General features: G+C 29.0%; 8 non-coding genes and 3 pseudogenes across 8 annotated transcripts; 4 read left to right on the forward strand and 7 right to left on the reverse strand.

The window, feature by feature from the left end:
- Positions 1 to 1,742: 1,742 nt before the first annotated feature.
- On the forward strand, positions 1,743 to 1,813 carry TRNAG-GCC. Its single transcript has one exon. It is a non-coding gene; the product is annotated as a tRNA-Gly (tRNA).
- A 1,295-nt stretch (positions 1,814 to 3,108) lies between these two features.
- LOC124923202 lies at positions 3,109 to 3,306 on the reverse strand. The gene has a single exon (XR_007098208.1). It is a non-coding gene; the product is annotated as a U2 spliceosomal RNA (small nuclear RNA).
- A 375-nt stretch (positions 3,307 to 3,681) lies between these two features.
- LOC124933462 lies at positions 3,682 to 4,279 on the reverse strand (annotated as a pseudogene).
- A 2,552-nt stretch (positions 4,280 to 6,831) lies between these two features.
- On the reverse strand, positions 6,832 to 6,946 carry LOC124922874. Its single transcript, XR_007097925.1, has one exon. It is a non-coding gene; the product is annotated as a U5 spliceosomal RNA (small nuclear RNA).
- A 961-nt stretch (positions 6,947 to 7,907) lies between these two features.
- On the forward strand, positions 7,908 to 8,010 carry LOC124923006. Its single transcript, XR_007098048.1, has one exon. It is a non-coding gene; the product is annotated as a U6 spliceosomal RNA (small nuclear RNA).
- Positions 8,011 to 11,284: 3,274 nt separating this feature from the next.
- LOC124923119 lies at positions 11,285 to 11,482 on the reverse strand. The gene has a single exon (XR_007098134.1). It is a non-coding gene; the product is annotated as a U2 spliceosomal RNA (small nuclear RNA).
- Positions 11,483 to 18,109: 6,627 nt separating this feature from the next.
- TRNAG-GCC lies at positions 18,110 to 18,180 on the forward strand. Its single transcript has one exon. It is a non-coding gene; the product is annotated as a tRNA-Gly (tRNA).
- A 1,287-nt stretch (positions 18,181 to 19,467) lies between these two features.
- Positions 19,468 to 19,665, reverse strand: LOC124923096. The gene has a single exon (XR_007098115.1). It is a non-coding gene; the product is annotated as a U2 spliceosomal RNA (small nuclear RNA).
- Positions 19,666 to 20,033: 368 nt separating this feature from the next.
- Positions 20,034 to 20,631, reverse strand: LOC124923621 (annotated as a pseudogene).
- Positions 20,632 to 23,203: 2,572 nt separating this feature from the next.
- On the reverse strand, positions 23,204 to 23,327 carry LOC124922919 (annotated as a pseudogene).
- Positions 23,328 to 24,280: 953 nt separating this feature from the next.
- LOC124923015 lies at positions 24,281 to 24,383 on the forward strand. The gene has a single exon (XR_007098056.1). It is a non-coding gene; the product is annotated as a U6 spliceosomal RNA (small nuclear RNA).
- The last annotated feature ends 2,370 nt before the right edge of the window (positions 24,384 to 26,753 follow it).

The raw sequence follows: 26,753 nt of genomic DNA on the forward strand, positions 1-26,753 counted from the left end.
TCATTATCTTCATGATATATATATTTGTCACATTCACTTTTAATCAAAATATGATCAAATTTTCATATCATTATTATAAAGTTTGTTATAAGTCATACAAATACTTTATAAACTTTCTTTTTCATCTATTTCATAAAATTATTTTGATGACATTGGTTTTTCAAACATTTATGAAAGTAATGTCAAAGAAATGACACGTTTTTTATTTCAAAATCTTGAAATTTGAAATATCAATTTGAGCATCGACTCATAAAATATAAACAAAATGCTTTCTTGTTATTTTATTTCCTTTTGTAAAGTTGCGCAACTTTGTCTTTTGTAGAGAACATATTTCTCTAACAACATATTATTATTTTTTATGCATCATAATATGCACAATAATTTTTGTATTTTATTAATAAAAAAATATTTGCCCCACATTGGTGTTGGTATCTTTTTAAATCACAAACATATGTATGAAATAAATTAATGATTTTCTAATCACACAATTCTTTAACAAATTTCCCTTTGTTATACTTATTATTGTGAATATTGAAATGAATAAATCATTCATAAATAATTTATATATAAGTGATAAGAACATTTATTTATATAAATCATTCTTTACATAACCTCTACATGAAAAATTAAAGTATTTATTCCAACATGTTATTTATATAAAATAAATTAGAATATATAATCAAATAAATATTCATTATCATGCCAAAAGGAATTAATATTTAATCAAATAAATATTCATCATGTCACACGATTTCTACAAAAGAAATCACAATGTGGCTTGCACATTCGTTTGCAACGGTTGCACATTTGCATGTGATAATGTTGGCACATATGTCGCATCTTTTCTCAAATTAATTAATATTTTTCTCTTTAAAAACAAATCAAAGAAGGTATTGTTATTGAAATCAAGAACCAAGTAGGCCCTCCTCTATTAATGCGCATAATAATGAGTCTTCTTTTTGTCTCTTCAAATCTGAACTACACTAGCTTCAACTTTCAGCTTTAGTATTTCTAAAACTGGACCTTTTGTTTTGGAGACAAGATGCATCTTAAAGATGTTTATCTTGAGTAGGGAATGATAGAATTGGGTGAATAAATCAAATGTAATAAGTTATTTGTAAAATAAGTTAAACATTTATTGACAAATGTATTTTCATTATATATCTAAAAGAGATAAATATATAACACCTATATATAGAGTAACATTTTTGTCTATCATTCATTCATGTAATTAGATTTCATCATCTCTATAGAAAACCCCAGGTCATTCTATGCTAGCTGTGACACAAAATATGTGAGTGTTTTTATGTGGCATTTCATAGGTAACCTTAAGAATCGACGATATTTCCATTGGAGAGAGCGGTTGAGCTCTTTTGGTAGGGGATTTCCAAGAACGGGCTGTACTGGGATCATGTTGGGGGTTACTAGAAAGCAAGTTTGGAACAACCGGATAGAGTATTGTTTTTGAAATATGAGAATGTGAAAAGTGATATGAAAGTTTGGGCGAAGAGGGATTGGCTGAGTTCATGGGGTTCCCTTTCTCTTTAATTAGTCTTCGAGAATTTGAGGACTAATTAAATGGAGAGTTTAGTCTTCTCTCGAGGAGGACGGTGAAAATGAAATACAACCAATATTTTAGGAAATAAGAAGTGGACGATGATTGAAAGACGAGGGAGAAAATTGATCGGATTAGTAAATAGAAACTTAAAGAATATTAATAAATATATTGCTCTTCATAACAAGCACCAGTGGTCTAGTGGTAGAATAGTACCCTGCCACGGTACAGACCCGGGTTCAATTCCCGGCTGGTGCATTTATATATATGGGTGACAATGATGAAATTGCCTTCTTCTGGCTTACTAGGGTCTGCCATACACCATCTTCTTAAGATGATAAAATGGGCTTTCAGAGTTCTTCCCATATCTTTTATTTTTTAAACTTGAAAAATGTAAAAATAAGCCAAATAATTGTCTCTAATTTACATTAATTAATCCATCCACACATGACAGACAGTTTGGTTTATGTTTTAAGATGATGAAGATACAACGGTAGGATTTGCAATACATACCAGATTAAGCCATTGGGTTCTGCTTCATGTTTTGACATATTATTCAAATTAAGATCAGGTGTAGTTTGCATATATAGAAGCCAAGGGACATTTCCCAACCTGTTCCTACATAAGAATTAAGCCCAAGTATGTTGTCACTGAGCTATCCGAGTGGGTACAAATATATACTATATGAAAAGACTTACCTTTACCAATTCATTCCAAAAATATGTTCAGCTAAGTTTGCTAACTAACTCAAAGAGGAGACCAGTCTCTTCTGATTACTCAATTAATTCCATCCTTTCATTTTCACTAAGGATAACCGTGGTGCATCCAAATTCCAATAAGTTGTATTGTTATTTCCTTCTTGTTTCTATTGGCTTACTAGGAGGGTCTTCCATACATCATCTATATAAGATGTTAAATGAGGCTAATGAGTTTTCCATTTTTTGTGTTAAATTGTGATATACTTTCCTAGGACCACCATCTCCTTATGTTATAAGTTGTATTGTTATTGCCTTCTTCTTCTTTTTTTTTTCCATTGGCTTACCAGGGTCTGCCATACATCATCTATATAAGATGATAAATGAGGGTTTCCATTTTTTGTGTTAAAAAAAACATAGTTTCCTAGGACCACCCTCTCCTTGTGTTATAATTTGTGTTGTTATTGCCTTTTGGTTATATTTTATTCTTTTACCTATATATACTTCTTTTATCCAATTTCAAATAATCAACATAACTCAATATCTAATAATCTTCTAAACATTTGAAATTGAAAATATATAAAATAAACTTGATAAGAAGACCGTAGTAACTAGAAATCACAAATGTTTGTCTCCACTTACATTTATCCATAATACATTCACACATTACAGTTTGGTTTAAGTAGAAAGTTGTGTTTTAATTCATTGGTTTATTGTATTGTCCATAAGTTATTTATAGAATAATTCTTCATTATTCAGTTGTTAGGCTAGATGTACAGTAACACTAGACAAATAAAGCAATAATACTAAATAGTATACATGTCCTAAACAGGATATCAAAATTTGGACTACACATTGGTGGGATGCGCAAGGCCCAAGCAGAAGTGCAACGCTTAGGCGACGCTTGAACAGCCCCAATAGCAAGCTACTGTAATGGGCCACTCCCCCTAAAAAAATTAATTTAATATCGTGTGAGCCGATGGCCCACGTATCAGATATTAAACTGATAAGAACAGATACTACACTTGATCTTAGCCAAAAGGCCGAGAAAGGTATGATTATTTCAGACCTGGACTATCCATTTTATATTAGTTTCATATTCTTTCCCAAGTTTGAAGTTCCAATGTGGGACGTATTTATACAATCTTATGTGAGCATGTGGAAACAAGGCAAAATAAAATGCAACAGAATCTGCTTGCTTGCTTATTTATGCTTTTATAATTTGGATAATAAAATAAAATGCTTTTATCATGATCTTATTTTATCTATTGCATTTATTAATTTCAAAACTTCTCAAATAATTCAAATATCCTAAAAAAACAATATTAACCAAACTAGATAATGATCACATAACTCTAATTTAAACTACACTCAAATAAAGAAAATGAAAATTATAAAATACAAATTAATAAATAAAAGGGGACAAAACATTCAAGTGTAGGTTTGAGGATGTGCCAAAAAAATAAGCTTTAACGACTTCACACAATCCGACCGCCCTATCCTTCCCAAGCTCGATATCATCTTCGCTGATCTTCACGCACTATTTGGTGTTGTACTTGCTCGTGATCATACAAACACTCCCTGTGTAACCGTGTGGCTCAAACTTCACCTCGTAAATGATGGGGACTCGAGCTTGTCGATAAGGTATCCCCTTCAATTAAAGTGTATTTGCACATGAGTTTTTCCTTGTCCAATGCATCTATCCTATATTTTCACATATTTAATTGGTCTGTCTGTAAAAATTATATCAATTAATAAGAAAAATGATTCTGGTTATCTTCTTATAATCATTGATTGGTAATTAACTTTCACTTGTATCTGCTTGATGCTTCCGACTTCACCATCTCCTTCAAGGAATTCGATGCTCTTTATGGAGGCTAGGCTAGGCTTGGGACTGAGGTTGTGAGAGTCAAGGATCAAGGCCTTGAATAATCTCTCTGGTGTAACTTGAGTCTTGAATTCCTGGTTGATCTTCACAACACCCATTTTTTTCTTTTTCAAATGAGTGATCAGCTGATGAAGAAGAAAATGGGAAAAGATTGATTTGTTATTGGTAGATTAAAGTAAAGAGATTGGAATATAAATCAAAGTGGAATACTTGACTTAAGCTAATGGAAGATGGGGAGATGACCTATGAGCTAACTCCACTAATCCGGAGACCATAGTCATTAGTTATTACTACAAAAACCGTGTTCGTGACCCTATAGAACTTGTTAGTTCCCTACATTAAAAAATAAAAATCATAGTTTAATAAATAAATAAATAAAAAGACAAATATATTTTAAGTAATTTATCTTAATTAACTAGTGTAACTTTTGTTAACATTGTTTATTATAGCCTTTCTTTTAATATAAAATCATATTAGTACTGCAATGTTCTACCCACTTAAGTGCTTATTTACTTATTAATAACACATTTATTTAACTTTGTTTTCTGTGAATTTTTTATTTTTTATTTGAGGTGGTTAACATAACTCTACCGTCAAAAAGTATAATGTTATTGTGCTAACAGAATAGCATTAGATAATGTAGGCAATAAAGAAAGACAAATATTTTAACGTGGTTCACAAAGATAAAATTTGGCTACGTCCAACCGATAGAGATAATATTATTGAGAAGATGGTTATAAAGATAATGATATTTTGACAGATTAGGGTTATGACACGAGTTTATATAACATTCAGTTTCCCCCCTAAACCCTAATATTAATGGGATGTTTCTAATTAATATTATATATTTGTCTGGGTTTTTGGTAAATAAAAATATATAGTTTACTAAATTGGTTGTCCGAAGACAATAACTGCATGATCGTAACTTGATTTTCATCCACTTGTTTTGTCAAGGTGAAACATTATTTCTACTATGTTTCTCCTTGAGGGGAGATGTAAAATAGTTATACAATTTAATAAATTATTAATTAGTTAGATAAAAACTACTAATTAGTTTTAATACATATTAGTTAGTTTAAAACTAATTAGTTAGTTTTAAAACTCTTATATAAATCAAGGAGATGTAATTGTTTGGATAATAACTTCAATAATACAATTTCCAGTTTACATATTTCACTTAAAAAATTTAACATGGTGTTAGAGCTTCAAAACTAAGAATCTTGGAGAGTTTTTCACTGTCTCTGTCGATGGTCGTAGCAACCATTGACGGAGGGCTTTATTCTATATTCTACTATTGTTACAGAAAGAATATTTGAGTAATTCTGACGAAAAAATCGTGCTCTCCACTAATGCATGGGATGTTGCGTGCTCTCCACTAATTCATCATATGTAATATTTTATAAACCAAATCTAATAATACTTTATATAAATTTTAAATAGCCGTTAAATATTAAACAAAGGATTTGAGATGATAAATCAATTCAATTACTAGAAATGGAATATATATATTTAGCTTACATTATTCTTAATTGTTTCTGGGTTGAATTTCGGTTGATGGATCTTCCAATCTAGCACAACCCTTAATTTCACTTTGGGATTTCTCACTCTATTAATCCTCTAAGTCGATGGGGAGACAAGAAAGATGTCCTTCTCCTACCTACTAAATGTTGTAACCCTACTAATATCAATCGACATGTATTAAGTTCAATGGGCTTGATCTAGTGTAGCACTATATAGATTGTGGACCATAACTATATTTATTAGATTTCGGTTTTTATAAATCATTCCCTCATAGATATTTAAAAAACCATTTTTTTGTCTCTACAAATTTACTCCATAACCTACGTGCCCCCATAAACCTCCTTAATACCATATTTGATCACTTTAGTTTAGGTTTATTACATAATAGCCAAACACTATAAATATTGCACTAAATGCCCTATAATTATTGAATTAATTATAAAATAATCCAACAATCTCCCACTGGGACGAATATGCAAATCCACAATAGTGTAATCTTATTGCTAGCTTGGATGATTATTATAAACTTTAGGGTATCCCTTACAATCTGGTCCATTAACTATATTAATAAAGGATCATAGCGACTTTAGTTAGCATCATCGTAACTAAACCTTCCATGGTCACATTACCAACATAGCTAAATGGCATAGATAAATTATGGATGCATATCATGAAAATACATGAACTAGATCACCAAATGTCTATTTTCAACTCGTCCTTTTTAAGAGATTAAAACCTTTTAAATTTAATTGAGATAATAAAATGAATACATTGAAAATTACGATAAAAATGATTAAATACTAAGGATGTGAATTGCACTACACGAAATATAATGTTGTTATCAAATAATATATTGATATTATTAAATGAAATACTTTACGTCTACAAGATAATATTTTCACTTGAAAGTGCAATCTACGTATTTAAATCTTCAAAGAAAGTTTTGATCGATAGATTAAACTTTATCATTCATCTATATTTTGACATATGTCGAAAAATAAAACATTTCTATGAAAAATATGTAATTGTTTACACGAACAAAAAGACATTTTATTCACTCCTCTAACTAAATGATTTTTGAAGAGAATTAACTATGATGTAAAAAAAGAATATAATTTTGAATTAAATTTTCATAGATAAGACAAATTCAAAGTTTAAACTCAATTGTAGGGTGGCTCCGTTTAGAGGACCCAACAAAAATAGGCGTATGCCATGTATTGCAAAGAACACACGGTATTCTTTAGTAAAAGGCGAAAGAATAGTTTGCTTTGTGTTCAATGCTTGGCTTCATAGTTTCCTGTAATCACCAACTCCCCACTTATAATAATATCAGATCCCTATTTTCACTTCATCTAACAATGTGGGACAACACACTTTTTTTTTTTTTTTTGTTATTATTGAGCTTTATGGTTTTTCTTCTTCTTCTATTTAATAATATTTTTAAGAACTTGATACTTTTTTTATGTATATTATTTTATCAAACTTATATATATCAATGTTAATAACAAACTATTACAATGAATTATTAGTTTAGCTTCAATAAAAAGAATTTTATTTTAAATATTTGATTTTCACAAAATTCGTTTTAATTTGGATTGAAGTTATTACTACGAGGGTAGTTATAACTCGTACTTTCAAATAAGGTATATGACTCGTATTTGATAATTAATAAACGTATGTTATATTCATTATGACAAATGTTACTTATAATTAATAGAGGCATCGACACCTTCAAGGGCGGGTCTATGTACAACTCGGGTAACTCAAAACAGTTTGCATGCGAATGGAAATAACGACGTGGAGAAATGCCGTCGCTATTGAGTTCGTCGGTCGATGAAGAGATCTAGTGACCGTAAACTACGTATGTTTTGTTTATTTACTTCATATTATTATCATTCTAGCTATTATTATCATTCTAGCCGGGTACGTTTTATAGAAATAACATAGCCCGACTATATTTTAAATTCTAGCTCCGCCCTTGAACACTTTATCAACATGACATAAGGGGTAGCTCCCCATTCTTTTTCTCTCATAAAATCAATATTCCCTCAAAAGAAAACCCCATAAATCGAGGGCATTCTTTCAAGGAACCTCATTCTTTATATAGAAACATGCGTTCATCGAAAAATGCTCTAGTAGTCTTTCACAAGAAATAGCAGATGTGCATTCATTTTCTAAAATTTATCCCATATCGATCCTCTAACTCAAGAATGAAGTATTTTTAACAAGGAGAGCGGGAAAAGCTTATTTCCCTTTGGGGACATCCGATAAAATTGGAACGATACAGAGAAGATTAGCATGGCCCCTGCGCAAGGATGACACGCACAAATCGAGAAATGGTCCAAATTTTTTTTACCCTTTTTTCTGTCTTATGCCTACGTTGGCGACTGGATACTAACCCTATCTATCATTTCCCCATTACTTCGCCTCTTCTAAAACCATGCATCAACGCTAAACATATTTTCTTTTATCAATACCTATCAATAATTTATTGTCACAAATTTCCTCATACATTCTTAGTCCCTTTAACAATTATCATTAACATCAAATAATGTAGTTTATTCCAGATTAAGAAAAAAATTGCCATACATAATTTGTGATATTATTTGCCCTAACTCAAAGCACAACCCTCACTAAAGTCAACTAAAGTCAACTAAAGTCAAGGCCATCATTTTCCTTATTTCCTTCTATCTTAATTTCCTTCAAATCTTTCTTTATAACAGGAAATACTTTTTATAGACAATAAAATATCATGCCAAATGAAACCAGATCTCATTTGTTATTATTTTGTAAAATAGTCCATTCATCATTTATAACATTTTGTCATTTTTGTAATTTGAGATGATTATTTATTTATTTATTGGTTGTTTGAAATATATATAATTTCCAAGAATTCCAGATAATTGTTACTTTTTTAATTGGATGCATATAGAAATATTTGAGGTGCATAAGATAATATATGGTTTCTAGTGATATTGGACACAAAATCATCTAACCAAGTAGGAATTTTCCTTTATTCATTCAAAAATTCAAAATTTCGTGTTTCTGAATGAAGAGTTTGTAATTCATAAAAAAATAAGAAAATGAATCAAGAACATTATTTCCATACAAAATAATGTCTCTTGAGACAATAATAATTTCAGTTGAAGTAAAAAAACCCTAAAACCCTTTGACTAGAAGAGTAACCAATAAAAATACCTTGATTTTCTCTCTTTACAAATTTAGTTTGATGAGGGATGTTATTCTTAATATAATAAAGGCAACCGGATATTATAATTTAGAATAGTCAAGATTTTGTTTGTATAATATGTAAAAGGACTATCCCAATTTAAATATGTGAGGAAAGCTTATTAATGATATGAATAACCATTAATATTTAAAAAGACAAAAAAATATAATAACATTTGTGCTTGGAACATAAAAAGATTTTTCAATTTGAAGAAATTGTTGACGATTACACTAAATTATCCTGTCTTGTTGTGGGTGTAAGTGCACTCTCTCATTTGGGCTATTTTACTTTGTTTATCTAATGGTTGATTTGAGTGTTTTTCAAATTACGACTGGCCAATTTGTGCAGATAGTCGTTGTGTCAAACTAAGAGTCTCTTTGATATCCTGGAAAACAAAGAAATATAGTACTTGGTGGTCGACGTAACAATAATGACATTTGTCGATATGCCACAACCTGTTTACTAAGATCATCGTAGATTATTAATGCATTCACTCTATTATCGCGTAAATATTCCCCGTGGAACCCCAGAATTTGGGGTAAGAAATTGCAAGGGAGTAGTATTCGAAGCCGAATATTGTACCATGACCATGAAAGTTTTAGACTATTTCACGCTGATCTTATTATTATTATTATTATATTATTATTAACGTCTTGTATTTAATAGAATTGTATTGGTGTTATTGATGACACTCATGTACAAGTACACCCTAAGGTAACTGAGTTACTAAATTGACATAGTGAAACTAATTATACAACTAAAAATGTCAAAGTTAATGATGAATGATCCATCAGCCCTTGACAATGTTCGAAACAATCCAGTATATAGTTTTTCGCATCCAATAAGGTGTTATTCACTTCATTGTGATTGAGATGACACTTGAAATTTGGAAAAATAAATGAAATATAATATTTTATTCGGGTTTTCAATTGAAAAGCAAGTGAATGATATTAATGTGGCAGGATTGCATAATTTTATCTTGAGAAATATGATATAAAATAATCCCATTAATTTTTAAGGAAATGAAAAAGGAATTTGGCCTAGTATCGAAGATTACATAAATATTGAGGAACATGAAAGATATATTGAACCCGATACGATGAATATTTCCGAGATAAAATTGCTACACAAATTTATTGTTGTATTAATTGAACTTAACTTTTTGTAACCTTTTGCATAATATTGTTCTCATACAATAACAACAAAACTAAATAAAATAAATATATAAATAAATAAATAAATAGCGTGCTCATAATTTTATTTAAAAAATGATGTATAAATAAAAACAAAAATAATTGGATTTTAAATAAAAATTTGTATATAACTCAAAAAATAATAAATTTTAATAAATAAAAATTAAGTGTTTCTATTATTTAAAATGCTGTCTCTAATTGTTTGATTTTTTAATTTATTTAGTAAATACAAATTTACTAAATATTTATTTAGTAAATACAAATTTACTAAATAAAGCATAATAAATAAATAAATAAATAAATAAAAGTACTAATAAAATTAATTATAATTTGTTTTCTTAAACTAACAAGTATAGTAAAATAGAAAACAACCCAAACGAAACCTAATAAAAAATAAATGAAAATAACAAATTTATGTTTTATAAATAAACAAATTTATATAGTGGTCTAACATTATAGGACCAAATTAAGTAACAAGAAAAAGAGTATAAGATAATTCAAAATTGGCTCATGTACATTAAAAGTTTTTTTATGTAAACAAAATCTAAGAAGAGAATGTTAAATGTATAATTTAAATATATTGCTCTTCACAACAAGCACCACCACCAGTGGTTGGATAGTACCCGGTTTCAATTCCCAGCTGGTACAAATGTGGAAAAATTATGATGAAATTGACTTCTACTGGATTACTTGGGTCTGCCATACATCATCGTTCTTCCATTGTTTTTTTATTTTGTTAAAAAAACATACTTTCATAGGGTCTTCCATACATCATCTATAGAAATGAGGCTATTAAGTTTTCCATTTTTTGTGTTAAAAAAACATAGTTTCCTTGGACCACCCTCTCCTTATGTTATAATTTGTGTTGTTATTGCCTTCTGGCTATATTTTATTTATTTTATCTATATATATATATACTTCTTTTATCCAATTTCAAATAATCAACATAACTCAATATCTAATAATCTTCTAAACATTTGAACTTGAAAATATATTAAATAAACTTTGATAAGAAGACCATAGTAAATAGAAATCACAAATATTTGTCTCCACTTACATCTATCCATACACATTACAGTTTGGTCTAAGTAAGGAAGTGTTTTTGAATTCATTGGTTTGTTGTCCATAAATTATTTATAGAATAACCCTTCATTATTCAGTTGTTAGTCTAGATGTAGATATCAAAATTTGGACTACACATTGGTGGGATGCGCCAGGCCCAAGCAGAAGTGCAACGCTTAGGCGACGCTTAAACAGCCCCAGTAGCAAGCTACTGTAATGGGCCACTCCCCCTTAAAAAATTAATTTAATATCATGTGAGCCAATGGCCCACGTATCAGATATTAAACTGATAAGAACAGATACTACACTTGATCTTAGCCAAAAGGCCGAGAAAGGTATGCTTTTTAACTTAGCTGACAATTATTTTTATAACAACTTTCTCTCCTTGTTCTTTGTTTTTGTACCGATGTTGGACTTCTTAACATTCTTTCACCTTTATGTGGAACAAGATAATTAATTATTAACCTCTTTTGTCATAAAATAAATTAATGTGAATTATAAAACTAATAATTTTTTATAAAACTAATAATTTTTAACCAATATTCAAATATTTTTTCAAGTATCTTATATAAGAGTTATAATTAATATGATTAAATTGAGTTATACAAAGACCTTGCTTGTCTAGGATATGATTAAAATAAGTTATACAATCTATATTTGTAAACACAACTATAATCTTATCAAATCAACTTTTTGGAATATTAATATTTTTTCTTTAATTTAGCATCTATTCTAATATAAGTACAATGAAAAATAAGTTTCACTCTAATTCAAATATTAATTAAGAGTCTTATATAAGATACCAAAAAAATTGAATTAAATTATAACTAATAATACTTTACATGAAAATGATTGACATCACTAACTTTATATTGTATGTATTTCTTAATAGAACTAGATGTGTATAATTAAATAAGTTTTCTTTTAGCAATATAGGAAAAATTCAAAATACAATGAATCTAATAAGTAAAATCATACATACTAAAGAGTGTATACTAGAACTCAAGCTTTAAAAAAAATATATGTACTTCTGCTAATATAATGTTGTTCCCCTTTATAACAACATTACATGTTTAAATTTTAAAAGCTGAAATCTGGCGACCCATATAACCAACCATTAAAGCATATGATAATGACACATTTAACAAACTCTTAGGACGTAAGCCTCTAATAATAGTAATCATTATTTAATATTTATTATATAACAGAATAATTCATATGACCAGAGTTTTGCATAATAAACATTTTGAAGTTTACAAAACTACTAGTGGTGGAGATGGTCACTTTAGATCTAAAACTACTTTAAGGTATGTTTCAATTGGACTACAAAGGCTACTAAAACTATTGTTAATTTGTAGTAAAGTTAAAATGACATGTTTTATAGATTACTTATTATAAATTATATTTAATATAAAGATTTTTTTAATAGTAATGCCTATTGGGGAAAAAAATATGAAGCTACATTTTCACATCTCTGTTTTTACCATCGCAAGCTCCCTTCCTTTAACCTTGAAAAATATAGAAACATAGAAATGTATGTCGAAATCTAGTCATTTGTTCTTCATAGACTTTAAGAAACATAGACATTTGATTTAAAAAATTCTGAAAACGTTTTGAAAATGTTTATGTAAGCTTTTAGGTTTATTAGACTTGAAAAATGCATGTCATGTTATCAACGCTTCATTGTCATATTCTCAACGAAGCGCTGTAATGTCATGTTTTAAACTGAAATTATATCAATTAAACTGCAATGTATTTTTTTTTATGTTTATGATATGGACGAGGAATCCCAGATAAGGAATGTGTTTTGGGCTGATGGAAGATGCATGACTACTTATGAGTATTTCTCGGATGTTATCACCTCTTACACATCATATTTGACCAACCAACATGATATACCTTTTACTCCTTTTGTCGGGGTTAATCATCATAAATAATCTATTTTTCTAGGATGTGGCTTACTATCTAGTGAGGGTTCAGAGTCATTTATTAGTTAGTTGGTTGGTTTTTCTATCTAATGGTTGGTTGTTTCTATCTAATGGTTGGTTTTTTCTATCTAATAGTCGTCCGTTGTATAATATGACTTTCTATCTAATGGGATGTGTTCTAATTAATATTATATCTTTGTCGGGGTTTTTGGTAAAAAAAAATATATAGTTTACTGAATTTGTTTGCTGAAGGCAATGACCGCATGATCGTAACTTTATTTTCATCCACTTGTTTTGTCAAGGTGAAACATTGTTTCTACTATGTTTCTCCTTGAGGGGAGATGTAAAATAATTATACAATTTAATAAATTATTAATTAGTTAGATAAAAACTACTAATTAGTTTTAATACATATTAGTTAGTTTTAAAACTCTTATATTAAGGAGATGTAATTGTTTGGATAATAACTTTAATATTACAATTTCCAGTTTACATATTTCACTTAAAGAATTTAACATGGTATTAGAGCTTCAAAGTTAAGAATCTTGGAGAGTTTTTCACTACCTCTGTCGATGGTCGTAGCAAACATTGACGGAGGGCTTTATTCTATATTCTATTATTGTTAGAGAAAAAAGATTTGAGAGTAATTTTGACCAAAAAATCGTGCTCTCCACTAATGAATGAGATGTTGCGTGCTATTCACTAAACTATCATAGGCTATATTTTATAAACCAAATCTAATAATACTTTATATAAACTTTAAATAGTCATCTAATGATAAACAAGGGATTTGAGATGATAGATCAATTCAATTACTAGAAGCGGAACATACCTTTAGCTTCCATTCTTCTTGGGATAAATTTCGGTTGATGGATATTCCAATCTAGCACAACCCTTAACTTCATTTTGGGAGTTTTCACTCTATGAATCCTCTATGTCTCTTGAGACCATAATAATAGTTGAAGTATAAAAAACACTAAAACCCTTTTGACTAAAAACCAATAAAAACAATTTTGTTGATTTATTTTAATATTTAATTTTATGAGATGTGTTATTCTTAATATATTAAAGGAAACCAAATATTTTAAAATTAGAATAATAAAGTTTTTGTTTGTATAATCCGTAAAAAAGACTACCACAATTTAAAGTATGTGAGAGAAGTCTATTAATGAATAAGTAAACATTAATCTTGAAAAGGGACAAATATTTAATGGCATTTGTGCTTGGAACATCAAATATCTTGCAATTTTAAAAATGTATTGATTATTACACTCAACCACTCCGGTTTTTTTTGGGAGGGGTATAAGTGCATGTTAGTATTCTTACTTTTAAATAACAGAAAATATATAAATACGATGTTACAACAAAAATGAACTATCATATCCAAAATGAGAAATCACTAATTTAGAGGGTTTGATCTAAGGAATGTGTTAAACATGTTTCCCTTAAAAAGTTTCATCGTCTCCCATATGTGTTGGAGCTTATCACATATGGATGTCTCTCAGGGTACAATAAATCTAGTAGTAACCATTCACTAGAATCACTACGTATCAAACTTAACCAATGTGCATAAATTATCACCAGATTTCAACATAAAATATCGAGCGAAAATATCGAATAGCACTCACAAAATATTGAGAAGAATTTTGGAGATAATAAGATGATATATTGATGTTGTATTGTACATAAGATGGTGAGGGATAGAATGCCTATTTATATTGTTGAAATAATAAATTGTTAACTAGAATTATCAATTGATTCAACGACTGCCATTGATTGTCTCTTCATTTGTCTCAATATATCTTTATAATTATGAATAAATGCTTGCCAAAATTAATTAAGATATTTATTTTACATTACTCACGTTACATGAGGTTTTTCAATTGTTAATAATAATATTAAATTATCAAAACAATTGATAATAATAAACTCATATAAGTTACACTAGAAATTAATAACATTTTTTTAATTGGTCATCAGGTATTTAAATCAATTATTTTAAATTAATTACTTCAAATTATACATTTGGATCAAATTTCACCATTTAATTCACGTTTGAATTTTAATGTGACATTGATTTGATTTTATTACCCACATTTTAATTTCCATTCATTAATGGAATTTATAGAATTAATTTAAAAATTACAACAATCTCCCACATTAATGGAACTTGAAAAATTAACCCGGTGAAAGGTTCATTAGTTGAATCCTACATATGATAGGTAGGGGTAACCTTTGAACATTCCCTTATGAAAGTATTTAACTTTATTTGTCAATTAATAGACTCGATGTCCTTGACCTATTATTCCATTTGTGTAAACATTACACACTTTCACATAAAATTCTTCCTGATACATGTTAAGCTCTCATGGTTGTGTTTTTTTGGCCATGGAACACGTAGTTTTGTGAGAGAGACTAGAATTGAAACGTACAATTTCTTCGAAGCGTCCCCATTTCTCCCTCACATAGGTGATCTCTTTGATCACAAAGAATCATTAAAAGAGAAATGTTTATCCTTGTTAAAATATATATTATTTATTAATGATTAATCTCCAATAATAATCTTACAAGTTAGTACAATTAGGTTGTCCTATTAAACCTAGTAATTGTGATCTCTAGTGTGCATAGGTTATGTTTTCCTTCGTACCAACTTATAGTAGTCCCATCTCTTAAAAAACATTCAAACTAACTTTTCATTCAATAATTTGGTTAGTGGATCCACAATGTTATCTTTGATTTATATAGTCAAATTTGATAACTCAATTAGAGAGTATAGTCTAATAACATTATGTCTAAGACATGTATGTCTAGACTTGTCATTGACTCTAAGCTTGTCAAATTTCATATTAATATCATAATAATTAGAAATTTTCTTTAGTACACTTGAGGTAATCTTGTACATCTTCTAATAAAACTATAGTCATTTGAACATGCTTACCATTTAAATATTTATTTAAAGAAAATATTGTTTACTTGGCCAACTGGTAGACAAAATGTCTTTGAACTATTATTCTTCGTGTAAACAATTACATATTTTTCATAAAAATATTTTATTTTTTGAAATATGTCAAAAATATAGATTATAACGTTTAATCTATCGATCATAGATAGATTGCACTTTTAAATGTAAAAATATTCACTTGTAAACATAAAGTCTTTCATTTAATAATAACAATACGTTATTTGATAACAACATGATATTTCGTGTAGTGCAATTCACATCCTTAGTGTATTTAATTATTTTTATCGTAATTTACAATGATAAAAATATCGTACAAAAGACACGTAATAAATAATTTTCATTATCTTCATGATATATATATTTGTCACATTCACTTTTAATCAAAGTATGATCAAATTTTCATATCATTATTATAAAGTTTGTTATAAGTCATACAAATACTTTATAAACTTTCTTTTTCATCTATTTCATAAAATTATTTTGATGACATTGGTTTTTCAAACATTTATGAAAGTAATGTCAAAGAAATGACACGTTTTTTATTTCAAAATCTTGAAATTTGAAATATCAATTTGAGCATCGACTCATAAAATATAAACAAAATGCTTTCTTGTTATTTTATTTCCTTTTGTAAAGTTGCGCAACTTTGTCTTTTGTAGAGAACATATTTCTCTAACAACATATTATTATTTTTTATGCATCATAATATGCACAATAATTTTTGTATTTTATTAATAAAAAAATATTTGCCCCACATTGGTGTTGGTATCTTTTTAAATCACAAACATATGTATGAAATAAATTAATGATTTTCTAATCACACAATTCTTTAACAAATTTCCCTTGTTATACTTATTATTGTGAATATTGAAATGAATAAATCATTCATAAATAATTTATATATAAGTGATAAGAACATTTATTTATATAAATCATTCTTTACATAACCTCTACATGAAAAATTAAAGTATTTATTCCAACATGTTATTTATATAAAATAAATTAGAATATATAATCAAATAAATATTCATTATCATGCCAAAATGAATTAATATTTAATCAAATAAATATTCATCATGTCACACGATTTCTACAAAAGAAATCACAATGTGGCTTGCACATTCGTTTGCAACGGTTGCACATTTGCATGTGATAATGTTGGCACATATGTCGCATCTTTTCTCAAATTAATTAATATTTTTCTCTTTAAAAACAAATCAAAGAAGGTATTGTTATTGAAATCAAGAACCAAGTAGGCCCTCCTCTATTAATGCGCATAATAATGAGTCTTCTTTTTGTCTCTTCAAATCTGAACTACACTAGCTTCAACTTTCAGCTTTAGTATTTCTAAAACTGGACCTTTTGTTTTGGAGACAAGATGCATCTTAAAGATGTTTATCTTGAGTAGGGAATGATAGAATTGGGTGAATAAATCAAATGTAATAAGTTATTTGTAAAATAAGTTAAACATTTATTGACAAATGTATTTTCATTATATATCTAAAAGAGATAAATATATAACACCTATATAGAGTAACATTTTTGTCTATCATTCATTCATGTAATTAGATTTCATCATCTCTATAGAAAACCCCAGGTCATTCTATGCTAGCTGTGACACAAAATATGTGAGTGTTTTTATGTGGCATTTCATAGGTAACCTTAAGAATCGACGATATTTCCATTGGAGAGAGCGGTTGAGCTCTTTTGGTAGGGGATTTCCAAGAACGGGCTGTACTGGGATCATGTTGGGGGTTACTAGAAAGCAAGTTTGGAACAACCGGATAGAGTATTGTTTTTGAAATATGAGAATGTGAAAAGTGATATGAAAGTTTGGGCGAAGAGGGATTGGCTGAGTTCATGGGGTTCCCTTTCTCTTTAATTAGTCTTCGAGAATTTGAGGACTAATTAAATGGAGAGTTTAGTCTTCTCTCGAGGAGGACGGTGAAAATGAAATACAACCAATATTTTAGGAAATAAGAAGTGGACGATGATTGAAAGACGAGGGAGAAAATTGATCGGATTAGTAAATAGAAACTTAAAGAATATTAATAAATATATTGCTCTTCACAACAAGCACCAGTGGTCTAGTGGTAGAATAGTACCCTGCCACGGTACAGACCCGGGTTCAATTCCCGGCTGGTGCATTTATATATATGGGTGACAATGATGAAATTGCCTTCTTCTGGCTTACTAGGGTCTGCCATACACCATCTTCTTAAGATGATAAAATGGGCTTTCAGAGTTCTTCCCATATCTTTTATTTTTTAAACTTGAAAAATGTAAAAATAAGCCAAATAATTGTCTCTAATTTACATTAATTAATCCATCCACACATGACAGACAGTTTGGTTTATGTTTTAAGATGATGAAGATACAACGGTAGGATTTGCAATACATACCAGATTAAGCCATTGGGTTCTGCTTCATGTTTTGACATATTATTCAAATTAAGATCAGGTGTACGTAGTTTGCATATATAGAAGAAGCCAAGGGACATTTCCCAACCTGTTCCTACATAAGAATTAAGCCCAAGTATATATGTTGGATACAAATATTAAACTATATGAAAAGACTTACCTTTACCAATTCATTCCAAAAATATGTTCAGCTAAGTTTGCTAACTAACTCAAAGAGGAGACCAGTCTCTTCTGATTACTCAATTAATTCCATCCTTTCATTTTCACTAAGGATAACCGTGGTGCATCCAAATTCCAATAAGTTGTATTGTTATTTCCTTCTTGTTTCTATTGGCTTACTAGGAGGGTCTTCCATACATCATCTATATAAGATGTTAAATGAGGCTAATGAGTTTTCCATTTTTTGTGTTAAATTGTGATATACTTTCCTAGGACCACCATCTCCTTATGTTATAAGTTGTATTGTTATTGCCTTCTTCTTCTTTTTTTTTCCATTGGCTTACCAGGGTCTGCCATACATCATCTATATAAGATGATAAATGAGGGTTTCCATTTTTTGTGTTAAAAAAAACATAGTTTCCTAGGACCACCCTCTCCTTGTGTTATAATTTGTGTTGTTATTGCCTTTTGGTTATATTTTATTCTTTTACCTATATATACTTCTTTTATCCAATTTCAAATAATCAACATAACTCAATATCTAATAATCTTCTAAACATTTGAAATTGAAAATATATAAAATAAACTTGATAAGAAGACCGTAGTAACTAGAAATCACAAATGTTTGTCTCCACTTACATTTATCCATAATACATTCACACATTACAGTTTGGTTTAAGTAGAAAGTTGTGTTTTAATTCATTGGTTTATTGTATTGTCCATAAGTTATTTATAGAATAATTCTTCATTATTCAGTTGTTAGGTTAGATGTACAGTAACACTAGACAAATAAAGCAATAATACTAAATAGTATACATGTCCTAAACAGGATATCAAAATTTGGACTACACATTGGTGGGATGCGCCAGGCCCAAGCAGAAGTGCAACGCTTAGGCGACGCTTGAACAGCCCCAATAGCAAGCTACTGTAATGGGCCACTCCCCCTAAAAAAATTAATTTAATATCATGTGAGCCGATGGCCCACGTATCAGATATTAAACTGATAAGAACAGATACTACACTTGATCTTAGCCAAAAGGCCGAGAAAGGTATGATTATTTCAGACCTGGACTATCCATTTTATATTAGTTTCATATTCTTTCCCAAGTTTGAAGTTCCAATGTGGGACGTATTTATACAATCTTATGTGAGCATGTGGAAACAAGGCAAAATAAAATGCAACAGAATCTGCTTGCTTGCTTATTTATGCTTTTATAATTTGGATAATAAAATAAAATGCTTTTATCATGATCTTATTTATCTATTGCATTTATTAATTTCAAAACTTCTCAAATAATTCAAATATCCTAAAAAAACAATATTAACCAAACTAGATAATGATCACATAACTCTAATTTAAACTACACTCAAATAAAGAAAATGAAATTATAAAATACAAATAATAAAAGGGGACAAAACATTCAAGTGTAGGTTTGAGGATGTGCCAAAAAAATAAGCTTTAACGACTTCACACAATCCGACCGCCCTATCCTTCCCAAGCTCGATATCATCTTCGCTGATCTTCACGCACTATTTGGTGTTGTACTTGCTCGTGATCATACAAACACTCCCTGTGTAACCGTGTGGCTCAAACTTCACCTCGTAAATGATGGGGACTCGAGCTTGTCCATAAGGTATCCCCTTCAATTAAAGTGTATTTGCACATGAGTTTTTCCTTGTCCAATGCATCTATCCTATATTTTCACATATTTAATTGGTCTGTCTGTAAAAATTATATCAATTAATAAGAAAAATGATTCTGGTTATCTTCTTATAATCATTGATTGGTAATTAACTTTCACTTGTATCTGCTTGATGCTTCCGACTTCACCATCTCCTTCAAGGAATTCGATGCTCTTTATGGAGGCTAGGCTAGGCTTGGGACTGAGGTTGTGAGAGTCAAGGATCAAGGCCTTGAATAATCTCTCTGGTGTAACTTGAGTCTTGAATTCCTGGTTGATCTTCACAACACCCATTTTTTTCTTTTTCAAATGAGTGATCAGCTGATGAAGAAGAAAATGGGAAAAGATTGATTTGTTATTGGTAGATTAAAGTAAAGAGATTGGAATATAAATCAAAGTGGAATACTTGACTTAAGCTAATGGAAGATGGGGAGATGACCTATGAGCTAACTCCACTAATCCGGAGACCATAGTCATTAGTTATTACTACAAAAACCGTGTTCGTGACCCTATAGAACTTGTTAGTTCCCTACATTAAAAAATAAAAATCATAGTTTAATAAATAAATAAATAAAAAGACAAATATATTTTAAGTAATTTATCTTAATTAACTAGTGTAACTTTTGTTAACATTGTTTATTATAGCCTTTCTTTTAATATAAAATCATATTAGTACTGCAATGTTCTACCCACTTAAGTGCTTATTTACTTATTAATAACACATTTATTTAACTTTGTTTTCTGTGAATTTTTTATTTTTTATTTGAGGTGGTTAACATAACTCTACCGTCATAAAGTATAATGTTATTGTGCTAACAGAATAGCATTAGATAATGTAGGCAATAAAGAAAGACAAATATTTTAACGTGGTTCACAAAGATAAAATTTGGCTACGTCCAACCGATAGAGATAATATTATTGAGAAGATGGTTATAAAGATAATGATATTTTGACAGATTAAGGTTATGACACGAGTTTATATAACATTCAGTTTCCCCCCTAAACCCTAATATTAATGGGATGTTTCTAATTAATATTATATATTTGTCTGGGTTTTTGGTAAATAAAATATATAGTTTACTAATTGTTTGTCCGAAGACAATAACTGCATGATCGTAACTTGATTTTCATCCACTTGTTTTGTCAAGGTGAAACATTATTTCTACTATGTTTCTCCTTGAGGGGAGATGTAAAATAGTTATACAATTTAATAAATTATTAATTAGTTAGATAAAAACTACTAATTAGTTTTAATACATATTAGTTAGTTTAAAACTAATTAGTTAGTTTTAAAACTCTTATATAAATCAAGGAGATGTAATTGTTTGGATAATAACTTCAATAATACAATTTCCAGTTTACATATTTCACTTAAAAAATTTAACATGGTGTTAGAGCTTCAAAACTAAAAATCTTGGAGAGTTTTTCACTGTCTCTGTCGATGGTCGTAGCAACCATTGACGGAGGGCTTTATTCTATATTCTACTATTGTTACAGAAAGAATATTTGAGTAATTCTGACGAAAAAATCGTGCTCTCCACTAATGCATGGGATGTTGCGTGCTCTCCACTAATTCATCATATGTAATATTTTATAAACCAAATCTAATAATACTTTATATAAATTTTAAATAGCCGTTAAATATTAAACAAAGGATTTGAGATGATAAATCAATTCAATTACTAGAAATGGAATATATATATTTAGCTTACATTATTCTTAATTGTTTCTGGGTTGAATTTCGGTTGATGGATCTTCCAATCTAGCACAACCCTTAATTTCACTTTGGGATTTCTCACTCTATTAATCCTCTAAGTCGATGGGGAGACAAGAAAGATGTCCTTCTCCTACCTACTAAATGTTGTAACCCTACTAATATCAATCGACATGTATTAAGTTCAATGGGCTTGATCTAGTGTAGCACTATATAGATTGTGGACCATAACTATCTTTATTAGATTTCGGTTTTTATAAATCAGTCCCTCATAGATATTTAAAAAACCATTTTTTTGTCTCTACAAATTTACTCCATAACCTACGTGCCCCCATAAACCTCCTTAATACCATATTTGATCACTTTAGTTTAGGTTTATTACATAATAGCCCAACACTATAAATATTGCACTAAATGCCCAATAATTATTGAATTAATTATAAAATAATCCAACAATCTCCCACTGGGACGAATATGCAAATCCACAATAGTGTAATCTTATTGCTAGCTTGGATGATTATTATAAACTTTAGGGTATCCCTTACAATCTGGTCCATTAACTATATTAATAAAGGATCATAGCGACTTTAGTTAGCATCATCGTAACTAAACTTTCCATGGTCACATTACCAACATAGCTAAATGGCATAGATAAATTATGGATGCATATCATGAAAATACATGAACTAGATCACCAAATGTCTATTTTCAACTCGTCCTCTTTAAGAGATTAAAACCTTTTAAATTTAATTGAGATAATAAAATGAATACATTGAAAATTACGATAAAAATGATTAAATACTAAGGATGTGAATTGCACTACACGAAATATAATGTTGTTATCAAATAATATATTGATATTATTAAATGAAATACTTTACGTCTACAAGATAATATTTTCACTTGAAAGTGCAATCTACGTATTTAAATCTTCAAAGAAAGTTTTGATCGATAGATTAAACTTTATCATTCATCTATATTTTGACATATGTCGAAAAATAAAACATTTCTATGAAAAATATGTAATTGTTTACACGAACAAAAAGACATTTTATTCACTCCTCTAACTAAATGATTTTTGAAGAGAATTAACTATGATGTAAAAAATTAATCTGCGCAGTTCTCTAAAAGAATATAATTTTGAATTAAATTTTCATAGATAAGACAAATTCAAAGTTTAAACTCAATTGTAGGGTGGCTCCGTTTAGAGGACCCAACAAAAATAGGCGTATGCCATGTATTGCAAAGTGGCAAAGAACACACGGTATTCTTTAGTAAAAGGCGAAAGAATAGTTCGCTTTGTGTTCAATGCTTGGCTTCATAGTTTCCTGTAATCACCAACTCCCCACTTATAATAATATCGGATCCCTATTTTCACTTCATCTAACAATGTGGGACAACACACTTTTTTTTTTTTGTTATTATTGAGCCTTATGGTTTTTCTTCTTCTATTTAATAATATTTTTAAGAACTTGATACTTTTTTTATGTATATTATTTTATCAAACTTATATATATCAATGTTAATAACAAACTATTACAATGAATTATTAGTTTAGCTTCAATAAAAAGAATTTTATTTTAAATATTTGATTTTCACAAAATTCGTTTTAATTTGGATTGAAGTTATTACTACGAGGGTAGTTATAACTCGTACTTTCAAATAAGGTATATGACTCGTATTTGATAATTAATAAACGTATGTTATATTCATTATGACAAATGTTACTTATAATTAATAGAGGCATCGATACCTTCAAGGGCGGGTCTATGTACAACTCGGGTAACTCAAAACAGTTTGCATGCGAATGGAAATAACGACGTGGAGAAATGCCGTCGCTATTGAGTTCGTCGGTCGATGAAGAGATCTAGTGACCGTAAACTACGTATGTTTTGTTTATTTACTTCATATTATTATCATTCTAGCTATTATTATCATTCTAGCCGGGTACGTTTTATAGAAATAACATAGCCCGACTATATTTTAAATTCTAGCTCCGCCCTTGAACACTTTATCAACATGACATAAGGGGTAGCTCCCCATTCTTTTTCTCTCATAAAATCAATATTCCCTCAAAAGAAAACCCCATAAATCGAGGGCATTCTTTCAAGGAACCTCATTCTTTATATTGAAACATGCGTTCATCGAAAAATGCTCTAGTAGTCTTTCACAAGAAATAGCAGATGTGCATTCATTTTCTAAAATTTATCCCATATCGATCCTCTAACTCAAGAATGAAGTATTTTTAACAAGGAGAGCGGGAAAAGCTTATTTCCCTTTGGGGACATCCGATAAAATTGGAACGATACAGAGAAGATTAGCATGCCCCCTGCGCAAGGATGACACGCACAAATCGAGAAATGTTCCAAATTTTTTTTAACCTTTTTTCTGTCTTATGCCTACGTTGGCGACTGGATACTAACCCTATCTATCATTTCCCCATTACTTCCCCTCTTCTAAAACCATGCATCAACGCTAAACATATTTTCTTTTATCAATACCTATCAATAATGTATTGTCACAAATTTCCTCATACATTCTTAGTCCCTTTAACAATTATCATTAACATCAAATAATGTAGTTTATTCCAGATTAAGAAAAAAAATTGCCATACATAATTTGTGATATTATTTGCCCTAACTCAAAGCACAACCCTCACTAAAGTCAACTAAAGTCAACTAAAGTCAAGGCCATCATTTTCCTTATTTCCTTCTATCTTAATTTCCTTCAAATCTTTCTTTATAACAGGAAATACTTTTTATAGACAATAAAATATCATGCCAAATGAAACCAGATCTCATTTGTTATTATTTTGTAAAATAGTCCATTCATCATTTATAACATTTTGTCATTTTTGTAATTTGAGATGATTATTTATTTATTTATTGGTTGTTTGAAATATATATAATTTCCAAGAATTCCAGATAATTGTTACTTTTTTAATTGGATGCATATAGAAATATTTGAGGTGCATAAGATAATATATGGTTTCTAGTGATATTGGACACAAAATCATCTAACCAAGTAGGAATTTTCCTTTATTCATTCAAAAATTCAAAATTTCGTGTTTCTGAATGAAGAGTTTGTAATTCATAAAAAAATAAGAAAATGAATCAAGAATAGTATTCCATACAAATAATGTCTCTTGAGACAATAATAATTTTCAGTTGAAGTAAAAAAACCCTAAAACCCATTGACTAGAAGAGTAACCAATAAAAATACCTTGATTTTCTCTCTTTACAAATTTAGTTTGATGAGGGATGTTATTCTTAGTATAATAAAGGCAACCGGATATTCTAATTTAGAATAGTCAAGATTTTGTTTGTATAATATGTAAAAGGACTATCCCAATTTAAATATGTGAGGAAAGCTTATTAATGATATGAATAACCATTAATATTTAAAAAGACAAAAAAATATAATAACATTTGTGCTTGGAACATAAAAAGATTTTTCAATTTGAAGAAATTGTTGACGATTACACTAAATTATCCTGTCTTGTTGTGGGTGTAAGTGCACTCTCTCATTTGGGCTATTTTACTTTGTTTATCTAATGGTTGATTTGAGTGTTTTTCAAATTTCGACTGGCCAATTTGTGCAGATAGTCGTTGTGTCAAACTAAGAGTCTCTTTGATATCCTGGAAAACAAAGAAATATAGTACTTGGTGGTCGACGTAACAATAATGACATTTGTCGATATGCCACACCTGTTTACTAAGATCATCGTAGATTATTAATGCATTCACTCTATTATCGCGTAAATATTCCCCGTGGAACCCCAGAATTTGGGGTAAGAAATTGCAAGGGAGTAGTATCCGAAGCCGAATATTGTACCATGACCATGAAAGTTTTAGACTATTTCACGCTGATCTTATTATTATTATTATATTATTATTACGTCTTGTATTTAATAGAATTGTATTGGTGTTATTGATGACACTCATGTACAAGTAACCCCTAAGGTAACTGAGTCACTAAATTGACATAGGTGAAACTAATTATACAACTAAAAATGTCAAGTTGATGATGAATGATCCATCAGCCCTTGACAATGTTCGAAACAATCCAGTATATAGTTTTTCGCATCCAATAAGGTGTTATTCACTTCATTGTGATTGAGATGACACTTGAAATTTGGAAAAATAATGAAATATAATATTTTATTCGGGTTTTCAATTGAAAGCAAGTGAATGATATTAATGTGGCAGGATTGCATAATTTATCTTGAGAAATATGATATAAATAATCCCATAATTTTTAAGGAAATGAAAAAGGAATTTGGCCTAGTATCGAAGATTACATAAATATTGAGGAACATGAAAGATATATTGAACCCGATACGATGAATATTTCCGAGATAAAATTGCTACACAAATTTATTGTTGTATTAATTGAACTTAACTTTTTGTAACCTTTTGCATAATATTGTTCTCATACAATAACACAAAACTAAATAAAATAAATATAATAAATAATAAATAAATAGCGTGCTCATAATTTTATTTAAAAAATGATGTATAAATAAAACAAAAATAATTGGATTTTAAATAAAAATTTGTATATACTCAAAAAATAATAAATTTTAATAAATAAAAATTAGTGTTTTCTATTATTTAAAATGCTGTCTCTAATTGTTTGATTTTTAATTTATTTAGTAAATACAAATTTACTAAATATTTATTTAGTAAATACAAATTTACTAAATAAGCATAATAAATAAATAAATAAATAAAAGTACTAATAAA

Source organism: Impatiens glandulifera, chromosome 1 (assembly GCF_907164915.1).
Source record: "Impatiens glandulifera chromosome 1, dImpGla2.1, whole genome shotgun sequence".
Lineage (NCBI taxonomy): Eukaryota > Viridiplantae > Streptophyta > Magnoliopsida > Ericales > Balsaminaceae > Impatiens > Impatiens glandulifera.